Raw genomic sequence first — 24,255 nt, forward strand, 5'->3', positions numbered from 1 at the left:
AGTGATTGGCCCAAGTGGTGAGCGTTCCCGCTCACCACTTAGCATGTGTTGATTGACAGCTAGGCTGAATGAATGGGGGTTTTCTGCATAAAAGCAGGGCTTTTGGGACTGGATCTTCATAAGTCGCCACAGGACCTAAGAATCCGACGAGGGTAACGCTGAGCCGTCCTGCACGACGACACCCCTGGTGGAGCCCTGCGGAACCGACTCACCACTTCCCGACGACAGAAGAGATCTCTCTGCCGGAGAGTCTCTTCCCCTGACTGGTGGGAACAACCAGTCCCCTTTGCTTTTTATTCGCCTCAGGACGCAGTGGTCGAATTGCCCGTGCAGAGCACCCCGGCAACCGGATAGCCACTACCCCTGACCGCGACCAAAAGGTGGCGCCTTGTGAAGGAGCACTCCGCGGCTGGTCTCTTCCCTGGTGGTGCACCGGACTTCCTTTTTCTTCGACGACGAGAACCTCTCTACTCTTGGCAAAGACCTGACGTGCATCCACCACCAGGAACATCTGCCCCCGCCTGAGCTGCTCTCCACAATAAGGTACCGTGTCCGCCTGGCTTCCCTTTCGATCAGTTCGAGTGAGGTGTCTTAATCCTCTCCTTTCCGTTGGGTCGCCTCCAAGCTTTTCTCATTTATAGTTCTGAACTGGTTCAACCTGCCGATAACAATTTACTACAAAGACTTGAATGCATCTCCTCTAGAGACTTTTTGGGACATCGCGCCTTGCCTCTCTCCGAGTGGGCCTGGCCTCTGAACTTTATGATCTATCATGATTCTTGCCTTCCTGCCTTGCATTTTATCCGCAAAGGATTGAACTGTGTTGATTTCATGACCTGCCTATCTTTTTCTCTCCCGTCCTCACTAATGTTCGAGTGTCATCTAGGTTGAGGTATACACCTCTATCTGAAAATAAGTGATACCGGTAGAACCAAGAGTTGTCGAAATATTGCTAGGGGGATTGATCGTTTTCTACTTCGTAGAGTAATTGTGTTTGATTTGTTTGCCGTGATTTGCCTTAGTGTTTTTCATAGATGTTCTGTTATAAATAAATGCCTTAATATCTTTACACTAAGCCTCGTTGCGTGTTTGCTTGTCTTGCTGTGAAGAATTGCCCTATTTTGTATACTCCACATACTGCTCAACTTTTCTTGAGAGAAGTCTGACTGCTCAGCCAAAGCTACCAAGTGAATCTGTGTGGTACAGACTGCTACCAAGTGGGTTCACCGCCAAACGCATGTAGTCCTAAATCTTTTGCAGTGGACCCAGAGGGAACTGCACAGGTTTCCGCCTAACACTCTCACACCACCCCCACCCCCCAGCAGTGCAGGGTCACCCTCCACCAGGCCCCCACCCATGTCTCCCACCCCCATCAACCCCCAGCACTGTGGGGCACCTGCCAGCAGGCCCCCACCCATGTCCAACTCATGTCTCCCACCACCCCCACCCCCCAGCCACAAGGGACAGCCTCCACCAGGCCCCCACCCATGTCTCCCACCACCCCCACCCACCAGCAGTGCAGGGGCACCCTCCACCAGGCCCCCACCCATGTCTCCCACCACCCCCACCCCCCAGCCACCAGGGGCAGCCTCCACCAGGCCCCCACCCATGTCTCCCACCACCCCCACCCCCCAGCCACCAGGGGCAGCCTCCACCAGGCCCCCACCCATGTCTCCCACCACCCCCACCCCCCAGCACTGTGGGGCACCTGCCAGCAGGCCCCCACCCATGTGCAACTCATGTTCCCCACCCCCCACCCCCCAGCAGGCCCCCATCCATGTCCAACTCATGTTCCCCACCAACATGTCATCACAATCTAGATCCCTGGTCCCTATGGTCAGCCTCCAAATGCAAAACACCCACCCGAGTATTGCATCCACCCACTCATAATTGGCAATTACATGACAGAACACCAATTGCAAGTTCCGAAACAAACACATTTCCCTCACATACACCCAATGGGTGTCAGTGAAACTTAAAACCCATATCATGAAATGCTTGAAACCAATGAGATGATACTATACATTGAAGTATGATAAAAAAATATGTATTAAAGCAAACATAAATAGAATAAAAAATAAAGAAACATAAATGTGAATGTACAAAAATCAAAAGAAGCATGTCCGTGAAAAAAAGCAAAACCAAAAATCATATCCCAAAGTAATGTTGTCCAAAGTCACTGTCCACAAAACAAAATCCAATGGGAAATAAAAAAGAAAGCCATTGCTCCATGGTTAAAATGTGAAAGAAAAATACAATCCAACAGTGAACTATGTACATGGGAACAAGCCAGGGTCCATTATCCCAACAAAAGAAAGGAAACCTATCTAACTACACTAACTAATAAAATAAACTATATACAAAAATGAGGCCAATGTCCGAAAGGTCCAAATTAAATCCAAAAAGAAATGAAACCCAACACTACCTACATAACTATGTACAAGGGCAGCGGGCTAGTTTGACAGCTCACTTGTGGATGTCCCGGGCCAGGGCATCATCGAACTCCTGCTCAATGTCCCGGAGGCGGTCCTCCTCAATGGCCCCGAGGGTCCGCAGGGCCGTCGACGTGTCCACCTCCAAACCCCGGCGGATTGCCTCGAGGCACTCAGCTTGCCTCAGGGCCCTCCGCATGGAGATCTCCACCCTGACCATTGTGAGCCGTGCCTCTTCCGCCCGCTGCCGCTCCGCAAATATGGCGTGGCCCAACCGCTGCCACACGGAAGACACTCTCTGTCCTGGGTCCTCCTGCCCTCCGGCCGATGCCTGCCCCTCTGATGCTGAAGGCCCCGAGCCTTCATGGCTCCCACCACGTTGCTGCTGCTGCTGTGCCTCTGCCCGTGCACTGCCTCCTGCTGCCTGCACATCCTCTGCCGGCTGGGGTGCAGTCGTTGATGTGGCCACCCCTGCTGGACGTCCGACTCCCGACTGTGGCAGGGATGCCTCCTCCACCAGCCTGGCCGCACCGTCAGAGGCAGCTCCACAGGGCACCCAGGTGACTGATTGGTGGGAAGATGGCACGGAGGACGACTGGCGCGTAGGGGGTCCAGTTGAGGAGGGGGTCGTAGCAAGCCCCATCATACGGAGGAATCCGGCCTGGGTGACCTGTCCCAGAAGGCTGACGTGGTCAACGAGCCATTCGAGATGACGTGCAGTCTCCTCATGAAAAGACTGCAGGTCACCTTGCATGGCCCGTTGACGCAACGCCACACCACTCAGAACAGGCTCAACCCACGTCCGCAGGCAGAGGAAGGCCAGTTGACGTGAGCTCATCCCCTGCCTGAAAACGGGTCTGGACGTAGGCATCCCTGCTGGTGCAAGATGATGCAGGGACAGGATCAGGGACAGGATTGCACACAGGCACCTCCACAGCGACCTGTGCTGCCTCCTGTCCCTGGTCATGCACTGCACCAGTAGCACCAGTGGGATCCCCACCTCCAGACCCCGTCTCTGTTGCTTGCATGGCCTCCTCCTCCACCAATTCCCCCACCAACCTGGATGACTCCCTGTGGGGTCCCAGCTGCCCCTTCTGCTGCCGAGGAGTCCAACTCCAACCTCTGCCTCTTGGACCTCCCCCCGGCAGCTGCGGCCTGGGACGCAGCACCGGACTCCTCACTCCCTGACGAGATCACAACATGGGAGGGGAGCCGGGCATTGCGTCTCCGGCTGGCGGTGGGATCCCCGCCGCTGTGCTCCACAGCACCTTCTCCGCCCTCTTCATCAGTTGACGCTGCAGACAGGGAGAAATAAAACACAGGCATCAGTACAATGGACACATACACACATGACAGTTGTACATGAGTGGCATTGGCAAACCTCAGACATGTTATCACAATCCCCAACACACATGTCATTTCAACTCGCACACATGAGCCATACCGCAACTGCCAGCACCATCCATACACATACAACAGCATGAGCAGGCAAAGGTGAGCCAGACATCACATGCAACACAGGAAGTGCACCACACATGTACACACACCACCACACTTGCATGCATGTGTACACCTCTGCCAAGTGTCGCAGTGTTCAGACGGGCATCCATGTCACATCTGCCGATCAGGCTTCCGCATGCCGCTGTCACATGCATCCATGTTGCATCACTGTTGCACCCTTGTCAAATACACACACATGCACATGTACACAGTGCTGATACATGCAGATGAAAACAACATATATGCGTGACATCACAGACATGTCTACTTACATACACATTCATCCAAACATGTGTGCCCACACAACTGCATTTGGCATGCAAGCCTACACACACAAGCACCATCCATGTCTCACACATTCCAGCCCTCGCATGTGTTAGCCCCACGGCCCTGTACACCCCCACCCATACTCGACCCCATACAAACAGATGTGCAACCTGCACACTACTGAAAAATCACCACACGCACTGCTCACAATCAGGATGCATGTACACTTACCGCTCGACTCCAGACGGGTCTGCCTCTCAAGGACCTGGACGTGGAGCGCTGGGGATATGCGTTCCAGGACCCTCATATGTTCTTCCGACAAGTGGCCCTGGCACCCCTTGGCGTCCGCTGCCTTCAAGAGGTGCCGGGTCTTGTTCAGGGTCCCGGACCTGAAGTCCTCCCAGCGCTTCTTGACATGTTGTAAGTCACGGACTGACACCCCCTCCGCGTTGATGGCAGTCACGATGTCAGTCCAGATCCGAGTCCGTCCTTCCTTGTCGGCGCGGGAACTTCCGAAGAGGGCATCATACTGCCCCAGGACTTGCTCCACCAGGACACCAACTTCAGTGGCACTGAAGCTGGTGCCCCTCTGCCTCTCTGGCCGGGGGTTGTCAGTGGTCTCAGATGGTGTTTGCCCCGACATGACAACCCCAGAGGCAGGAGTGGGTGGGCAACTGGGTCCTGGGGCTGGGCTGTGGAGCGATGGAATCCCAGTCGGGAGTCTTCGGTTCTAGCAGGGGTGGTCACAGCAACAGCACCCCTGGCTGATGTGCAGGCAGTAAATGGCAGGGCACGTGGGCAGCAGGCAGTCAGGCAGCAGCAGATGGCAGGTGGGAGCGTGCTCGGGGGTCTGGGGGGCAGTAGTTCGGCCTTCTGGGCAGGAGCGTGGTCTTCCATGTGCTTACGCGTGGCCAGCTTGATACGGAGTGATTTGGCACGTGAAAAATCTGCATGTCAGCGTGTAATTCGAGGAAAGGCCCTTAGCCCGTATGCACGGCAGCACGCATATGCGATTTCATTGGACCAAAGGCCCTTAGCGCGTGAGCGCGTCTGTGACGTGACGCGCGTGGGTGTTTCCCTCATTGCACGTGATGACAGAACACACGTGGATTTCCACCAATCGCGTGTGAAAGTTCACGCGCACCCCGGAACACACCTACCCAGGCTAATCGCGTGTGGAACTTCCCGCGCACCCCGAAACACATGTACCCAGGCCAATCACGTGTACGCTCACTCCCCTCCGATCACACGCGATGACACTCGGACGTACAGTCTTACCACGTATCCGAATACGGGAAACCCGCGCACGGCAAAAGACGGGCACAGGCGTCAACGCGTCCGCCCACACGAAGGCAGGCGGAAGCGTCCCATGCACAGCATAAAAGTGCGTGCAAACAACAAACGCGTATATACAGCTACGATGAATGCCCCATTTGTCGCTGCACTGATCGTGGGACACCGCAGGAGGAGGAGAATATCCAGGGCACGCATTTTCGCACCACGGATGTTATGCACAATAGGTCAGTTACACACCCATACAACACCTTGCATAACACTCCGATACAAAGTACTGTCAGGCTCCCCGGGTCACAGTCCAACCCTCCAATTGTCCCATCACCTAGGGTGCAGGGGAGTCGCCATCACCGATGGTTTCGGGTCACACGCAGAGGACGGTGTGGTTTGTTTCCTCGTCTCCAATGGCAACTGCCATGGAGATTGCGATCGGGCTGGAACAGCCGATCGCGATTGCTTCCTGGTTTCACATCAACTTCCCGATCACGTGCACGGAGCCCCGCTCACGTGATCGGGAGGCGGCTCGCATAAAAGCCGGGAGCTTCGAATCACTCGCCGCTTCACAGCTGTTTCCTAACACTGTTCGGCGCTCTTGACTCTTGTTTTTTTGACCACATCGGATTTCGACCTCAGGCTTACTCATCACGGATTTGATTAACTCTTGCTCCTTGGATACGGTTGCCTGATACTCTGCACGGATACTGGTACTTTGGACCTCTGGCTTATGCATAACGGACTGCTTTGGATTTTCCCTATCTGCTTACTGGCTACAACCTGGACTTTGACCCTTGGATTGTTTACGACCTCCCTTCCGTTTTTTATTGGAAATCATTACGTTCACCTTACGGGTTACGGGTGGTCAGCCCGTACCTGCCTCCAGGTACTTGACTGTTTGAATCATCGGCGCTCCCTTGCACCAAAACCTCAGGCTCCCTTCCACTGAACATAGGTAAGAGAGTATCATTTATTCACATTTAACCAAAGCACTGTCTTTGCCTGTATTAACCCCGACTTCCTTCCAACAGCCTCTGGGATCCTCGGCGCCACCTAATTCTACAAACCAACAACCACCTGTGGCCTCAAAGCTTGCACAGGGAGTGTTTATCTTTCTCTCCCTGTGGGTGATTTGTGGACAGAGGCTCAATACTCTTCACTTCGTGATCAGTCTCGACAACGGACAAGCCTTTTTGGGATGCCTGACGACCAGGTCTACGGCAGGTATAGGTTTCCACCCCGTATCATCCTAGACCTGGTCAGGGAGTGGGAAGATGACCTTACATCCCCCACCCTTTGCTCCCAAGCATTGAGCCCCTTGGAGAAGCTGCTCAATGTCCTGCATTTTTTGGCCACTGGGTCATTTCAGCGGACCACTGCCATAGTGGGGGGGGTCTCACAGGCCACGCAGTCACGCTGCCTACACCAGGTACTGGCAATCATGACAGCGCGCCCCTCAGTCCGCAGGCACATATACATGTCCAGAACACCCACAGAAAGGCAGGCCGTTGTCCTGGATTTTTTCAGGGTGGCACACTTCCCCAAAGTGCTCAATGCCATAGATTGCACCCATGTGGCCCTACGTCCACCTAGGGCCACTGAGCACATCTACCGAAACCGCAAGCACTGGCATTCCATCAATGTACCGGTGGTATGCGATGCAAAGGGAATCATCACCTCTGTCTATTCAAACTACCCTGGCTCCACCCATGACAGTTTCATATACAGAATGTCCTCCTTGAGCCGGGCCCTGGAAGCTGGGCAGCATGGCGACACATGGCTCCTAGGTCAGTACAAATGCCCTTGCACATGCATGCAAGTCACACACAGACAAATATCCAAACCCTAATAATCTCAACTATTATCACCTCCCCAGGGGACAGTGCCTACCCTCTGAGCAACCACATGATGACGCCAATCCGGAACCCCACCACACCACCCAAGGTAAGATACAACGCCGCCCATATTGCAACCAGGGGCATAGTGGAGCGCACATTCGGAGTGCTCAAGTCACGTTTCCGCTCCCTTGACCGCTCTGGTGGGCAACTACTCTATGCACCACCAGTAGTGTGCAGGATCATTGTGGCAGCATGTGTCCTGCACAATGTTGCAACACGGCAGGGCGTCCCGGTGGACATGGTGGTGCCCCCACATCCCCAACCACAGGCACAGGCGCTGCCCATGGGAGGGGACAGGGCATGTGGCGAGGAAGCCCGGACCCAGCTTGTGGCCACATTTTTCACCTAAACTCCCACCCCTGCGGAGTGCACACAGGCCTGGCACATACCAGGTGACAATCAATGATGATAAAGAGACAGTCAACTGTCACAACCCTACCACCCTGAGATAGTTGCCATGGAAGTGCCACATCGTCTGCATCCCTAGCTACCTAAACACAAGCTATCCTGTGTGACCAAAAGGCACACATATGACATATGACATGATATGGCCCATACACAAGTATTTCAAGGCGCGATGAGGCAGGGAGGGGGGAACAAGGGAAGACAGACAACGGTACTACTAGGCAACGTGTCATTGAGATTGTGCAAGTGCAGGGGTAGGGGGAAGGGAAAAGTGCAAGGGGAAGGGTGGGGGGGAGTCCAGTACAGGGGAAGTAGCCCAAAAAAATAATACATAGGTCGGCTGGTGGCAACTGCAAAGGTAAGTGCAGACAAGTGCTGGGAAGGGTGGGCTGTAGGGATAGAGAGACAGTACTGCAGTGCAGGGGTTTCCAGGGCAGCAGTGCAAGTGGAGAGTGGCTGGGCCAGGGACCGAGGTCGGTGAGAGTGGCCCAGTTGCAGCTCCAGTGCAGTTCCAGTGAAGAATTCTGCAAGGGAGAGGCAGAGAGTAAGCAGAAGCAAAGAGGAAGGTCTTGAGGTGCTTCCAGAACTGGAGATGGTTCCCCTCAAGTTCAAGTCAGGCAGGAAGTCTGTTCCAGGGGGAGGGCCCTGCCGCAGAGAGAAATCTACTCCCAGCTAGTTGCTCTGAGAAGCGGATGACCCTGACATGCAAGGTGTGCATCACACACACCTGCAAAACAGGCCATGGCCATCACTGTCATGTCACTCAAACCCTCCCAAACCACAACATGACATGGCAAGCAATACCCATACACCAACACAGTAACAATAAGGTACACATTGCCATGTCCTAAATGTACAGTGGCATCAGACAATGATGCCTGACCCGGAATCAGATGAAATGACAGACCAACAAAATCTCCCACCCAAAATAAGTCATTTCCAAATGCATTACAAGAGTCGTAGAAGTAACATAAAAATGAATGCCTGTCTACATGCACATTATGCATTGCAAAATCAACACTGCAGCTCATGTGTGCAGTGTCCTACTCCTGCAACACACTGCTCAGTGCACAGCACAGTGAACAGCCATTGTGTGTGATGCACACCCTGAGCATCATATCTAAGTGACAGACCACATCAAACAGCAAATTAGGCATGTACAGGATCCATAATCGGTCACAGAACATGTGCTGCAGGGACACAGTGGGCACCAGAAGGCAAACAGTGTACACATGGATATGCAAGGGTGGGAGTACATGTAGTGCATCAGAGTGCAAGTGTGTGGTTCTGCAAGGACATGCACTCCACATATGCATGTGCACTCAAGTGACCATCAGTGTTCTCTACACATCACATGTGAACATTCACCATGTGTACACCCCAGCATGTCAAACCACAACTATCCCCTCACACCTGAAAGGAAAACACAACACATGAACAGGCATTGATCAGCAGAACACAACATGTACATAGGATACCACCAATACAATGTCAGAGTTCCCATCACACTGCAGGGCAAGGCAACTATCAACAACAACCCCCCCCCCTCACAAATGACCATGACCCACTGAACAACTGCACCTGGGTCATGGAGCCTTCAAACCTCAATTCCACCTGGCCACAGGATCACCTTTACCCTTCGTCACCATCTGCCACCTTGTGTGTAAAAAGGTGCCTGCACCCTCATAATCAATGTCCAAAATCACAAAATCCAAGCCAGAAAAACGAACCAGAACACCCTCCAGTAGATGACTTGACGTAGCAGTAACACACAAAGGCCAAGTACTACCACAATGATGCAACAACCAAGGTAGCACAGCAAAACAATGTCACGACAGGATGTGAGACATGTGTGGTACATGACATAAGATGATGCACCATGAACGGATGTGTACTGTCACAGGTCCCCTGTACAGGCGTGGGAGTGTCACGAAACAACCACCCCCACCATGTCCCGGGTGCCTGCAAGGTCAAACACACACAGGCCCCTGAGACCCTGGTGGGGAAGGAGGTTCAGGGATATGCAGTCGGGACAGGTGTTGACACACTGGATGACTGGAATGAGTGGCAGGAGAGGGGAGGAGGAATGACACATGAAACTAGGGAATGCACGAAAATGTACAACCTGCATGAACACATACACAATCCAAATAAACTTGGACATCATTGTCATGGCCTTATGTAGTCCAGGCTCAGGAGTGGTACGAACCAACCAACCCCTCTAGGGTTTTGGCGCCTGCAAGTTCGGGGCTTACACAGGCATCCGCAACCCCAGCGGGGAAAGAGGGTCAGGGAACGTTGCTTGTATAGGCACGGGAAGCAGGAACACCGGGTAGAGGGTACAGGTTTCAAAATTGCATAGGATCACGGGTGATTAGGGAGAAAAAACATACCAAATTGAACCACACATACATCCATGCATTAGTACACTCCCCAGCAAGCCTATGCAGAGCAGCTCGAAAGAAAAACAACAAGACACTTAGCTCTGGTTTTGAGTGCTGGCCTCCTGCCTGCGCACTCTCAGGTCCGGTTACAGGAGCACTGCAATGCTGCAAAGAGAGCCACAGTCAACAACCTGTACGTGCCAATTACACAAAAACACAACACCAAACATGCCCCATAGCAACAAACTACTCTACAAACAGACAATCTGGGGTCGATGCTTCATACCCATATATAACATCACCCCTGTGACGGGTCATACACAGTCAATGCAGTAAGTCAGCCGCTGGTGGGTGCGTGGCAAATGGAACACCAATGTGTCACAATTCACACAACATGCAATGTTTCCTGGGTAAGCAGACAGACCCATATAGCAAGCCATGACTACAGAGCAAGTTGCGTACCACCATGACCGAAACAAAGTTGGCAGTGCATTTATCATAAAGTACATGGAAAAGACATGCACTGCACCCGAGTATGTCCCTTGCTGTATGTCCCTGTGAGCTGCCACTTTCCATGTCTCGGAAGGTTACATGGTTGATACAAGTGCCTCAATGGACCTTGGTGTACCCGAAGGTATGTGCCACTGCCCCTGCATGTGTCCCAGACAACCCTACTATCAACAGCCATCAGTCCACAAACACATCTGAGCTGCATTGTGTTCTTCAACACCAATATTCGTCTAAGCTCACCCTCAGTGCTGTGACTAAGCCTGCATGTGCAACTCGCCTGGTGCAAGCTTTGCTGTGTCGTGGCCCCACTGTGATGCTCACCTTGCCTGGAGTTCCTGGGAACATGTTAGCAGTTCTAGGATGTGGGTCTGCAATCACTGTGCCTCTGCTTGTGCACACATGTGCATGTGGGCACCAACAAACGGGTCCAGAATTCCATCGTCCAATGGGCCATGTCTGCTGGCAAGGCTGGAGGCTCTGCAGGGGGATGAGGCTGGAGGCTCATCCCCCTGCAGAAAGGGCATGGAACACATGATTAATGCTTCAAAGTCATCTGTGTGTGTCTCATCAGGCATCTCATTACTTGACCATGTCAGAGAGTCACATCACAAATCACACCATCAGTCCGTCTTTCACATCCAAAGTGTGGAACACTATCTACAGCATGAATTGCAACAAAAACGTGTAAAGTTAAGATATGAAACATACTACACAATGCATAGCCATCAATGTACACATTAATCATGACACACCCCATCTAGCAAAAGCTGAACAGTGGACAATAACACCAAAATCATCCCCACTAGGGGTATCAACACAAGTCACACAGCACCAGACATGCCACAGATATGACAGTCCAAAGCCCTTGTGTAATATTCTGTAACACCGAACCATCCTTGCGAGCCCATGGATAAGGGAAGCAGGAGTGGCATATGTGAGTCAAGGACCCCAACCAGCAAACACATACACAAGACAACCATGAAGGGCCCAGCTGGAACAGACAGTGGATGCCTTCAAAAGCCACAAAGCACTGCACCGTCACATGAAAGCACAATAGACTAGCAATTTTAAACTAAATCAACTATTAACTAATTACACTAACAATGGGAAACCTACATTACCTATTTAAACAAACTATCAAACAGAAACTTAACTAACTAAACTAAAAGAAAAATCAAAAATGGCCACATACGACCCAGGGGGGAGGGGAGGCACCCAGGAGGGGGGAGGTACAGGGTGCTGCTCAACATCCACATGCGATGATGCTGAGCCAGAACAAAAACCTCCATGGGCTCAACGCCTGCACAGCCCGACCCATGTGGGAGATAGATGGTCGTCCGAGTCTGGCTCATCCTGTAAAGGAGGACGTGGCACAGTAGTCTGGCCACGCCTAGCCGCAGCTTGCCCCTCGTCGGCAGCAAGTCTGCCGGACGGGTGAGCCTGGTTCTGTGTGGCGATGTGAAATAGGTCTGCATTCAGAACCTCACGTGATACACGTGCTTCCTCTTGCAAGGTAGCACGTGTAACACGGAGGTCCTCCTGCAAGGCCTGGCTGGACAACCGCTGCACCTCCCGGCAAGCCAGTAGCTCAGCCGAGATGGTACGCTCAAGCTGTGCAAACCTCTCCTCTGCCTGCTGCCTCTGGGAAATCATAAGGACACCCAGAGTGGATCTGAGGGAAGCATACTCCTCCCTCAGGGCATCCATGTGCGCCTCTGCGTGAGCAGCAATTGCTTGACGCAGAGACAACATTTCAGCCTGGCGTGCCCTGTCTGAGGCCGCCATGCCCAGCCTGAGCGAGCGGGCCGTGGACCGTGCCGCCTGCTGCTGGAGAAGCACCTGCCTAGCAGGGGGGAGCACAGATCGGGCCACACGCTCCATGCTCTCAGCGATGTTGTTCATTGCTGCCCCCTGCCGTTCGGAATTGGCAGTCATGTCTTGCTCCCACTCAGTATACAGCAGTTGCGCGCAGCGACAGCGTTGCCGGTCTTGACCCCTGCGGGACCCAAAGACCGGGGGTCCTCGCTGTGTTGGCACCGCCTGCGGCTGCACGACTACATGCCCCCGTTGACGTGATGTCCCAGGCACATCAGTGACTGGTGTGGAGGGTGACCCTGCGTCCCGATCCACCACGGGCGGAGGAACCAAGACTGTCTGATCCCTCAGTGCAGGTGTCGCAGACAGAGGAGTGTCCACATCAGAATCACTCACCCCTGACACATGGACTTGATGCTCATCGAACTCAACATGGACGTCAGAGTCGTCATCAAGGCTGGACTCATAGGCAGCCAGAGACAAGATGGACTGCAGCACTTGGGGGTTTTCGTGGCCTACCACCCCACGACCCCCACTAGTGCCGGGTTGATGTGGTGTTACCAACCCTGTGTCTGGCATGACAAACACCATCCTCCGCCTCCATTGCGTCATCACCTGAAAAATAGAGAGCAAAAAGGTCACTACACATGTCAGAAGCACACGACACACACACACACCGACAGCAAAGGCATCCGGCAGACATGTGACACACAACATATGACCTGGCATGCATGCTGGGTCTACTTCGAATAGCTTCTGTGATCAGACCTGTTGAAAGGTGGCAGTTTCCATGGAAGTGGGTCTATGCAGTGCAGAAAATGTGTACGCCACTCACTACCTACATGTACAAGCACTCCCTGGTGTGTGCCAGGAAATGTGAAGGCAGTGCAATGTCAAATTCACACATCATGTGCATTGTGCATTCAATGTGTACCATATCTAGAAGCCACCACCCCTCCACCCCAGTACCAAAGCAGGGATGCCTAGCATGGTATCAAAAGGCTGACCATACACCTGTGTATTGACAGGCAGTGTTGACTGGCATCAACAGCTTAATGTGATTCAAATTACAGCACTGCAAATGATGCTGGGACAGTAGGCAGGACACATGATGTAAACTCCGGAGGCCGCCCACATGTGAAGAAGACACAACAAGAGTTGGACAGAGTCATTGGCCATTGAACAGGCTGAGGCATGTGAGCCACACAGATTGTCAGAGCCTAAACATGTGTGCAACGCAGGACTGAGCCACAGTTGACATGGGAAGGCTGATGAGATGGCAGGCAATGTATGTAACCAAGGACTCATATTACAGTGATCATCCAGTCAAGGACACATAGGGGCATGCGTGCAATGCACATGGAGCATGAATGGGCACTCATGTCCCTGCGGGACATCTGACCCATGCACAGTACAAGTGAGATACCCTGCATCGAGTACTAAGGCTGTACCACACGGCATATGTCTGGCAGTTTCTACGCTGGAAGTTAGCATCTACACAGGACACATGAACAAGAAACTACACATTGGCAAGATTGAAGCAGACCAGTGCAAAGGTGGAACTGGGGTGCAGAGTGGCGGAGGAGGGGCAAGGGAGCAGGCCCACATGGAGTCCCGCATGCAGGCAGAGGAGACATGCATGATGGAAGCATTGCATTACTTACACATCAGAACCATGTACACGTCACATGTAGCAGCAATCATGCACAACACATCCCACAAGTGAAACACACACGTCCTCAACAAACACGCATCAACACTCACTGGACTGGGCATCAAAGTCCAGCATCTCTCCCACTCCTTCGACCAATTGAGGTGATATGAACTCCGCAACGAGAGCCTCATGCGGAGTGAGCTCTTCCTCCTCTGGTGCAGGCCCACCGCCAGTCACCAGAGTCAAGTTGTAATTAGAGGCACGCTTAGCCTTAGTGCTGCGCTTGATGTCATTCCAACGCTTTTTGAACTCCTGTGCCGTGCGCACCTCATGGCCGAATGAACTGACATGTTCCGCAACATGCTTCCAGTGGGTGTCACGTTGGGCAGCCGTAGTCTGACTATTGGCACCCACTAGCATGTCACGGCTGTGGCCCCGCACGTAGTCCATGAGGAAGTCCAGTTCCTGCTTACAGAAAGGCTTCTTCCTCGACGTGCAGGAGGTCGTGGCTGTGTGTGGGGTCCCAGCCTGTGCTGCAGGTGCAACCTTCCTCCTCTTGGACTGTGGCGCAGACCCTGGCTGGTTAATGCCACCCTGACCAGTATGGCCAGTGGGTTCGGTGGATTGAGCCAAGGGAGTGGCATGTGGAGGGATGACCAAAGGCCTGACTTGTGTCAGTGGCAGCTGGGTGCCCACTAATGGACCCTGCGCAGCAACATCAGCTGTGGCAGGGTCATTGACCGCAACGGTCCTGGTTGGCAGACTCACAACCGGGGTGCTGTTGGGTGCATCTGCCCCTGCACTTGCCAACACCCGGCTGTTTGGGGCAGCAGATGACATGACTGCCCCAGGGACACGTGTCTTGGTCTGAGCAGCCCAGCGTGCCCCTATATTTTCCCCCCTGGCCTGTTGGAGATCTACCAAGGGATCTTCAAGTGCCAACGCAGCCTGCGCTGGCAGACCCTGAGCCTGGGTGGCGGTGTCCACAGCTGCACCTGCAGCTACCACTACCCTTGGGCCTGTGGCAGTCGATGGAACGAACTGCCGGGTCGTACGGGTGCCAGTGCCAGATGCCGGAGCTGCATCCCCCGGAACCACAGGGGGTGGTGGCATGGCTGCACCGACACATGGCACAACATTGTGCTCAAGTGGCGCACCCCTGCCTTTTCCCCCTCTGTGGCTGCCCTGGACACCCTGGAGTCCCCCTACTCCCTGGTCACCACAGCCACGTCCCCGACCATGCCCGCCACGAGGAGGACGCCCAGCTGAGGCGCCCGTCACCTTTGGTGGCCTCCCAACCATGGCACAGATGTAGTAGTGCTGGCACAGATGGAGTGGTGCCAATGGGAGGTGTACACCACAATTGACCTTGGCAATTGGGGGGAAGGGGGTGGGAAGCAAGATGTTAACAGCCCCCTGCACCTGCAAGGCTGTATGTGACCCCGGTGATGTGGTGACGGGTCACGCAATGCTCAGGCACCCCAAAACTGCAGTAAAACCGTGCACGCAACCCTGCAGCCTACGTGCATGGATTCAACCTCCCGCAGTACGCGGTGGCACCCAGTAACACGAATAACGCGTACGCGTGGGACATGCAGGCTACTATGACATCAAAAATGGGTGCGATACACAGGGGCACTCGCAGTGGGAAAAAGAGCATGTGCGACTCACCGACTGACTAGCGCGATGCAGAAAAAAACGCGTAGCCAATACCCCTGCCAAAAGAAGAGATACGTCCTTGATAGCTGTGAAGTTGTGATGGCGTGCGAAACAACAGGAAGCAGCAACACACGTCGGTCTCCACGAAAGGCACGTACAGCGAACTGCTGGGCCCGCTCACCTTTAACCCGTGCTGAGGGAAACACACGTGCGCGTCACGTCACTTACGCGCATGGGCCCTTTCCTCGTATTACACGCGGACGTGCAGTTTTTCACGCGCGCTGAAATGCCCATGCACGCCTGTACGCGCCACGTCACAGAGGCGCTTGCGCTTGAGGGTCCTTCTGTCCAATGAAAATGCGTATGCGTGCAGACGCGCTTACGCGCTAAGGGCCTTTCCTCGAATTACATGCTGACGTGCAGATTTTTCACATACCAAATCACTCCGTATCAAGCTGGCCGCGCTGAAATGCCCATGCACGCCTGTACGCGCCACGTCACAGAGGCGCTTGCGCTTGAGGGTCCTTCTGTCCAATGAAAATGCGTATGCGTGCAGACGCGCTTACGCGCTAAAGGCCTTTCCTCGAATTACATGCTGACGTGCAGATTTTTCACATGCCAAATCACTCCGTATCAAGCTGGCCACGCGTAAGCACACGGAAGACCACGCTCCTGCCCAGAAGGCCGAACTACTGCCCCCCAGAGCCCCGAGCACGCTCCCACCTGCCATCTGCTGCTGCCTGACTGCCTGCTGCCCACGTGCCCTGCCATTTGCTGCCTGCACATCAGCCAGGGGTGCTGTTGCTGTGACCACCCCTGCTGGAACCGAAGACTCCCGACTGGGATTCCATTGCTCCACAGCCCGGCCCCAGGACCCAGTTGCCCACCCACTCCTGCCTCTGGGGTTGTCATGTCGGGGCAAACACCATCTGAGACCACTGACAACCCCCGGCCAGAGAGGCAGAGGGGCACCAGCTTCAGTGCCACCGAAGTTGGTGTCCTGGTAGACCAAGTCCTGGGGCAGTATGATGCCCTCTTCGGAAGTTCCCGCGCCGACAAGGAAGGACGGACTCGGATCTGGACTGACATCGTGACTGCCATCAACGCGGACGGGGTGGCAGTCCGCGACTTACAACATGTCAAGAAGCGCTGGGAGGACTTCAGGTCCAGGACCCTGAACAAGGCCCGGCACCTCTTGAAGGCAGCGGATGCCAAGGGGCGCTGGGGCCACTTGTCGGAAGAACATATGAGGGTCCTGGAACGCATATCCCCAGCGCTCCACGTCCAGGTCCTTGAGAGGCAGACCCGTCTGGAGTCGAGCGGTAAGTGTACATGCATCCTGATTGTGAGCAGTGCGTGTGGTGATTTTTCAGTAGTGTGCAGGTTGCACATCTGTTTGTATGGGGTTGAGTATGGGTGGGGGTGTACAGGGCCGTGGGGCTAACACATGCGAGGGCTGGAATGTGTGAGACATGGATGGTGCTTGTGTGTGTAGGCTTGCATGCCAAATGCAGTTGTGTGGGCACACATGTTTGGATGAATGTGTATGTAAGTAGACATGTCCGTGATGTCACACATGTATGTTGTTTTCGGCTGCATGTATGAGCACTGTGTACATGTGCATGTGTGTGTATTTGACAAGGGTGCAACAGTGATGCAACATGGATGCATGTGACAGCGGCATGTGGAAGCCTGATCGGCAGATGTGACATGGATGCCCGTCTGAACACTGCGACACTTGGCAGAGGTGTACACATGCATGCAAGTGTGGTGGTGTGTGTACATGTGTGGTGCACTTCCTGTGTTGCATGTGATGTCTGGCTCACCTTTGCCTGCTCATGCTGTTGTATGTGTATGGATGGTGCTGGCAGTTGCGGTATGGCTCATGTGTGCGAGTTGAAATGACATGTGTGTTGGGGATTGTGATGACATGTCTGAGGTTTGCCAATGCCACTCATGTACAACTGTCATGTGTGTATGTGTCCATTGTAAAGTGCCCTGATTCCTGTGTTTTATTTCTCCCTGTCTGCAGCGTCAACTGATGAAGAGGGTGGAGAAGGTGCTGTGGAGCACAGCGGCGGGGATCCCACCGCCAGCCGGAGACGCAAGGCCCGGCTCCCCTCCCATGTTGTGATCTCGTCGGGGAGTGAGGAGTCCGGTGCTGCGTCCCAGGCCGCAGCTGCCGGGGGGAGGTCCAAGAGGCGGAGGTTGGAGTTGGACTCCTCGGCAGCAGAAGGGGCAGCTGGGACCCCACAGGGCCCAACAGGGGAAGATGCCACGGAGTCATCCAGGTTGGTGGGGGGTTTGGTGGAGGAGGAGGCCGTGCAAGCAACAGAGACGGGGTCTGGAGGTGGGGATCCCACTGGTGCTAGTGGTGCAGTGCAGGACCAGGGACAGGAGGCAGCACAGGCAGCCGCGGAGGTGCCTGTGTGCAATCCTGTCCCTGATCCTGTCCCTGCATCATCTTGCACCAGCAGGGATGCCTACGTCCAGACCCGTTTTCAGACAGGGGATGAGCTCACGTCAACTGGCCTTCCTCTGCCTGCGGACGTGGCTATCCGGGTCCGGGTTGAGCCTGTTCTGAGTGGTGTGGTGTTGCGTCAACGGGCCATGCAAGGTGACCTGCAGTCTTTTCATGAGGAGACTGCACGTCATCTCGAATGGCTCGTTGACCACGTCAGCCTGCTGGGACAGGTCACCCAGGCCGGATTCCTCCATATGATGGGGCTTGCTACGACCCACTCCTCAACTGGACCCCCTACGTGCCAGTCGTCCTCCGTGCCATCTTCCCACCCATCAGTCACCTGGGTGCCCTGTGGAGCTGCCTCTGATGGTGTGCCAGGCTGGTGGAGGAGGCATCCCTGCCACAGTCGGGAGTCGGACGTCCAGCAGGGGTGGCCACATCAACGACTGCACCCCAGCCGGCGGAGGATGTGCAGGCAGCAGGAGGAAGTGCACGGGCAGAGGCACAGCAGCAGCAGCAACGTGGTTAGAGCCATGAAGGCTCGGGGCCTTCAACATCGGAGGGGCAGGCATCGGCCGGAGGACAGGAGGACCCACGACAGACAGTGTCTTCCGTGTGGCAGCGGTTGGGCCACGCCATAGATGCGGAGCGGCAGCGGGTGGAAGAGGCACGGCTCACAATGGTCAGGGCGGAGAACTCCATGCGGAGGGCCCTGAGGTGGGCCGAGTGCCTCGAGGCAATCTGCAGGGGTTTGGAGGTGGACACGTCGACGGCCCTGCGGACCCTCGGGGCAATGGAGGAGGACCGCCTCCGGGACATTGAGCAGGAGTTCGATGATGCCCTGGCCCGGGACATCCACAAGTGAGCCGTCAAACTAGCCCGCTGCCCTTGTACATAGTTATGTAGGTAGTGTAAGGTTTCATTTATTTTTGGATTTAATTTGGACCTTTCGGACATTGGCCACATTTTTGTATATAGTTTATTTTATTAGTTAGTGTAGTTAGATAGGTTTCCTTTCTTTTGTTGGGATAATGGACCCTGGCTTGTTCCCATGTACATAGTTCACTGTTGGATTGTATTTTTCTTTAACATTTTAACCATGGAGCAATGGCTTTCTTTTTTATTTCCCATTGGATTTTGTTTTGTGGACAGTGACTTTGGACACCATTACTTTGGGATATGATTTTTGGTTTTGCTTTTTTTCACGGACATGCTTCTTTTGATTTTTGTACATTCACATTTATGTTTCTTTATTTTTGATTCTATTTATTTTTGCTTTAATACATATTTTTTTATCATACTTCAATGTGTAGTATCATCTCATTGGTTTCATGCATTTCATGATATGGGTTTTGAGATTCACTGACACCCATTGGGTGTATGTGAGGGAAATGTGTTTGTTTCGGAACTTGCAATTGGTGTTCTGTCATGTAATTGCCAATTATGAGTGGGTGGATGCAATACTCGGGTGGGTGTTTCGCATTTGGAGGCTGACCATAGGGCCCAGGGATCTAGATTGTGATGACATGTTGGCTGGGGAACATGAGTTGGACATGGGTGGGGGCCTGCTGGCAGTTGCCCCACAGTGCTGGGGGGTGGGGGTGGTGGGGAACATGAGTTGGACATGGGTGGGGGCCTGCTGGCAGGTGCCCCACAGTGCTGGAGGGTGGGGGGGTGGGGAACATGAGTTGGACATGGGTGGGGGCCTGCTGGCAGGTGCCCCACAGTGCTGGGGGGTGGGGGTGGTGGGGAACATGAGTTGGACATGGGTGGGGGCCTGCTGGCAGGTGCCCCACAGTGCTGGGGGTGGGGGTGCAGGGGTACATGAGTTGGACATGAGTGGGGGCCTGTTGGCAGGTGCCCCACAGTGCTGGGGGGTGGGGGTGGTGTGGAACATGAGTTGGACATGGGTGGGGGCCTGCTGGCAGGTGCCCCACAGTGCTGGGGGGTGGGGGTGGTGGGAGACATGGGTGGGGGCCTGGTGGAGGGTGCCCCAGCACTGCTGGGGGGTGGGGTGGTGGGAGACATGGGTGGGGGCCTGGTGGAGGGTGCCCCTGCACTGCTGGGGGGTGGGGGTGGTGGGAGACATGAGTTGGACATGGGTGGGGGCCTGCTGCAGGTGCCCCACAGTGCTGGGGGGTGGGGGTGCAGGGGTACATGAGTTGGACATGAGTGGGGGCCTGCTGGCAGGTGCCCCACAGTGCTGGGGGGTGGGGGTGGTGGGGAACATGAGTTGGACATGGGTGGGGGCCTGCTGGCAGGTGCCCCACAGTGCAGGGGAGTGGGGGTGGTGGGAGACATGGGTGGGGGCCTGGTGGAGGCTGCCCCTGGTGGCTGGGGGGTGGGGGTGGTGGGAGACATGAGTTGGACATGGGTGGGGGCCTGCTGGCAGGTGCCCCACAGTGCTGGGGGGTGAGGGTGGTGGGGAACATGAGTTGGACATGGGTGGGGGCCTGCTGGCAGGTGCCCCACAGTGCTGGGGGATGAGGGGGGTGGGGAACATGAGTTGGACATGGGTGGGGGCCTGCTGGCAGGTGCCCCACAGTGCAGGGGGGTGGGGGTGGTGGGAGACATGGGTGGGGGCCTGGTGGAGGCTGCCCCTGGTGGCTGGGGGGTGGGGGTGGTGGGAGACATGAGTTGGACATGGGTGGGGGCCTGCTGGCAGGTGCCCCACAGTGCTGGGGGGTGGGGGTGCAGGGGTACATGAGTTGGACATGAGTGGGGGCCTGCTGGCAGGTGCCCCACAGTGCTGGGGGATGAGGGGGGTGGGGAACATGAGTTGGACATGGGTGGGGGCCTGCTGACAGGTGCCCCACAGTGCTGGGGGGTGGGGGTGGTGGGAGACATGGGTGGGGGCCTGGTGGAGGCTGCCCCTGGTGGCTGGGGGGTGGGGGTGGTGGGAGACATGGGTGGGGGCCAGGTGGAGGGTGCCCCTGCACTGCTGGGGGGTGGTGGGAGACATGGGTGGGGGCCTGCTGGAGGGTGCCCCTGGTGGCTGGGGGTGCAGGGGGACATGCGTTGGTGGGCAGTAGTGCAAGTTGACATGTGGGTTGGCTGGGGGGCATGGCCATGGTGGATGGGGTGCCTGCAGGACATGTGCAGGGTAGGCCCCTGTGGTGTGAGCCACCTGCAGGGTGCGTGGAGGGTGTAGAGGGAACACCCGGGAGGACCCACACGTGCAATTCACGTGTGGTGCTCCCCGCGCACCCCTGAAATACGCGTACCCTGCTCGCACGGGGCCAATCGCGTGTGGAACTTCCCGCGCACCCCTGAAATACACGTACCCTGATGGAATCGCGTGTGGAACTTCCCGCGCACCCCTGGAATACACGTACCCTGCTGATGTCGCGTGTGAAACTTCCCACGCTCCCCGAAATACACGTACCCTGCTGAAATCGCGTGTGGAACTTCACGCGCACCCCTGAAATACACGTACCCTGCGGAAATCGCGTGTGGAACTTCACGCGCACCCCTGAAATACGCATACCCTGCTCGCACGGGGCCAATCGCGTGAGGTACTTCCCGCGCACCCCAGTGATACACGTAGCCCGCTTGCCGTGCTGGTACAGGGTTAGCGCAGCCCTTTGTGCTGGATTGGGTATATTGATGGCTTTTCCTTGCGCGAGAGGCGTTCTTGGGGGCGTAACTGGCGCTGCTGCAGGGTCGCTGTGCCACTGTGCGCCACGGCTGGTTTTGGTGGCTGGAATCCATGAATACGCTGTGCGCGGAAATGGATTTTAGCGCACGCGGCTGGCGCAGGGATTCGCACGCGCACACTATGCGCCAGCCGCGTGTGCCACTTGTGCGCTGAATTCTATGAATTACCCCCATAAAGTTTTAGGGTGCTGCCCTAGCAAAACCAATGCCCTTTTCTCTGGGAGGAAGTGGTGGCTCTGAAAAGGGCCTTTTGGTGGTGTTTTTGTGTGTTCAAAAACTTGAAATCATCAACATCTACAGCAAAATAGATGACTATAATTCAAAAAAAGGTTGCAATGCATTTTGTACATTTCTCGGAAAAAGCTGATTGCCAGCATAGGTAAGATGGCCTCCAAAATGTATGTGCTACGAAACATAATATTTTCATTGTAAAAAGAGCACATGCCAACATCACTTAGAAAGACACAAACAGCCTTATTGGCATTGCGCGTCGCTTTCTCCATTTGTGGACCAAATGAAGAAGTACGCAGTCACATTTGTATTTGCGTAATACGAGAAAAAATTATTTGGGAATTTGGAAACATGTCCCTGACCTTCACAAGTCCTTCTTTCATTGCAAATTGCAAAGAAATTCCAGACACATGTCCTAAACTGTTCCCTTCACAATTAATTATAATTATGTCTGGATGATGCTCTGTCTCTAAAGTAGCACAGAGAGGTACCAAGTACAGCCACTTCATTCCACGCACTCCATGCCAGTGCACTTCCACATGAATGAATCCAAGATCTGCAGCTACTCCACAACATTCTGCATGCACCTCCAACCAATGTATCCATTAGTCTCCCAAAATCCAGATAATCTGTTTTCGGAAACACACACCATAGCTATCTGTTCTACTCTCAGGAAAAAGATGTTCTGACAAAATCTCTCCTTACACAACACACCCAGTAAACTTTACTGAAGAATCCCTAGCTCTGCTCATTCTCATTTGAGTGCCTCTCCACCCCAGAATCCCTGTATGTAATACGCACTGGCCACAGACTACCGCCATGTCCACGGACATATCGAAAATCTCAGCGTGGTGAATGTAAAATTTAAATAGTGTGCCCCATTTCCCCTTTGAGGTTGGCTCTGAAAAGAGCCGTTTTTTGTATTTTTTGCAGATGCCTGACAGACACCTGTTTTTGGTTTTTTTTCTCTTCTTACTTTACTACAAAAATCTTCACATAACCTTCTACAAAGCAACCCTTACATTCCAAAACAGCATGGCATTTCCCAAAAAAGATAAGGAAATGCCATCTTCTTCAAAATAAACAGCATCACTCGAATCAATATTCTCATTATTACAGAAAAACATACCAGCTCTAAGCATGAAAGCAGACATGCCTTGGTTGACTGCACACGTAGCAATGTTTGCTGTGGACAAAAAACAGAACTATTGTCCCATATTGCCCTAGGTAGTAATCCAGAAAAAATGTATTTAACATTTAGAAGGATGTTCATTACTGCTTGAACCAACTGTTCCAAATCTGCCGACAAAGTAGGGGCACTGACGTAGCCCAAATGGAAAGCACCATAGTGCAAAACTACCAGATGGGGACTGTTCATCCTGCCCATATCTTCACAAACTTGTAGAATTCGTTCTACATTGCAATCAGGCACAGCAATCCACACCACCTCCACTCCTTTAACATCCTACATTGAGAATACTGCTGTAAAGCATGCACAAAGATATCTCTGAGCACCGACACCCTGACTTTCACCACATCTGCCATCTTCACTACACACAGTCTCTTTCGACACAAATCCACAACGTCAACATCTGATTGGCTGATCCCTACAGTCCCCTTTCCATACTGGATTTACTGGAAAACCCCGGATGTGGCACGCCCTATCCGCGAACAGCCGCGGTGTCTGCGCAACGCTTAATGCTTACCAACCCTTCTACCCTTTCCACATCATTCTCGGTGCCATTCCCTCATTGGATACAGCTAAGCAGTCACACAACCATCCACCAATCACATCCAAGACCTCTACATCTACCTCCATCATCAGAGTTCCGCACTTCAAATGTACTGTTGATCACTCTGAGTACAAGTCTCATATCATTGGAAAGCATCTACTACAAAAACTACTCTACATGTCTCCAAGATTTATACTTACAGCTGCATTCATATCCACATGCATGAATACAAACTACAGGTATGCATATTTTATTCACATTACATGTACAACTCTCATGAATCCATACACACAGAGTAATGCCACTAAACCTGCATAACCTATACTTTTAAAAAAAAAAAATTATTTGGTTGGCTGAAT

The sequence above is a fragment of the Ambystoma mexicanum genome, chromosome 5p (genome assembly GCF_040938575.1).
Source record: "Ambystoma mexicanum isolate Mex_15411 chromosome 5p, UKY_AmexF1_1, whole genome shotgun sequence".
In the NCBI taxonomy this organism is placed as follows: Eukaryota; Metazoa; Chordata; class Amphibia; order Caudata; family Ambystomatidae; genus Ambystoma; species Ambystoma mexicanum.